The sequence below is a fragment of the Chrysochloris asiatica genome, unplaced genomic scaffold, assembly GCF_000296735.1.
Source record: "Chrysochloris asiatica unplaced genomic scaffold, ChrAsi1.0 scaffold00066, whole genome shotgun sequence".
Taxonomy (NCBI): domain Eukaryota; kingdom Metazoa; phylum Chordata; class Mammalia; order Afrosoricida; family Chrysochloridae; genus Chrysochloris; species Chrysochloris asiatica.
The window spans coordinates 10,065,735-10,067,091 of record NW_006408584.1 but is presented as its reverse complement, the minus strand read 5'-3'; the positions used below and the strand labels follow the sequence as shown (position 1 = coordinate 10,067,091).

General features: G+C 45.7%; 1 pseudogene; it reads left to right on the top strand.

Annotated features, from left to right (window-relative positions):
• The first annotated feature begins 473 nt into the window (after positions 1 to 473).
• Positions 474 to 1,356, top strand: LOC102829586 (annotated as a pseudogene).
• The last annotated feature ends 1 nt before the right edge of the window (position 1,357 follows it).

Below are 1,357 nucleotides of genomic sequence, written 5' to 3'. Positions count from 1 at the left end.
AGTATTCTGGAACTTTGAATTGTGCTCATGAGGAAGCTGTACATGGACGAAGAGGCAGTTGTTCAAACAGAACATGGGAACATTGAATGGTTTAAAATTAGGAAAAATGTTCTACAGGGTTGTATTCTTTCACCATATTTATTCAACCTGTATGCTGAGCAAATAATCTGAGAAGCTAGGTTATATGAAGAATAACGTGGCATCAGATTGGAGAAAGACTCATTAACAGCCTGCGATATTCAGATGATACAATCTTGCTTGCTGAAAGTGAAGAGGACTTAAAATACTGATGAAAATCAAAGAGCACAGCCTTCAAAGAGATTGCATCTCAATTTAAAGAAAACAAAAATCCTTACCACTGAATCAATAAACAACATTCTTATCAACGGAGAAAAGATTGAAGTTGTCAAAGACTTCATTTTTCTTGGCTCAACCATCAACACTCAGGAAAGCAGCACTCAAGAAATCAAACAATGGGTCCTTCCCGCCCGCACCCCCTCGCCTCGGTGCCATGCCTGCGGCCTGCTCTGAACCATTGCTGCAGCCCTCCGCACAGGAACCCGCGCCAGATGGAGCACATCCTCCACTGCGGCGTTAGGAAGGAGGACCGCACGGGCACTGGCACCCTGTCTGTGTTTGGCTTGCAGGCACGCTATACAACCTGAGATATGAGTCTCCTCTGCTGACAACCAAGCGTGTGTTCTGGAAAGGTGCTTTGGAAGAGTTGCTGTGGTTTATCAAGGGATCCACCAATACTAAAGAACTGTCTGCCAAGGGAGTGAAGATCTGGGATGCCAATGGGTCTCGAGACTTTTTGGACAGTCTGGGATTCACTTCCCGAGAAGAAGGAGATTTGGGCCCAGTTTATGGCTTTCAGTGGAGGCATTTTGGGGCAGAATACAAAGCGATGCATTCAGATTATTCAGGTCAAGGAGTGGACCAGCTGCAAAAGGTTATTGACATAATCAAAACCAACCCTGATGAACCATGTGTGCCTGGAACCCAAAAGACATTCCACAGATGGCGCTGCCTCCCTGCCATGCCCTTTGCCAGTTCTATGTGGTAAACAGTGAACTGTCCTGTTAGCTGTACCAGAGGTCAGGAGACATGGGCTTGGGGGTGCCTTTCAACATTGCCAGCTACACCCTGCTCACCTACATGATCGCACACATCACGGGCCTGAAGCCAGGAGATTTTGTACATACTTTGGGAGACGCATATATTTACATGAATCACATTGAGCCCTTGAAAGTTCAGCTCCAGCGAGAACCAAGACCTTTCCCCAAGCTCAACATTCTTCAAAAAGTTCAGACAATTGATGATTTCAAAGCTAAAGACATTCAGACTGAAGGATACA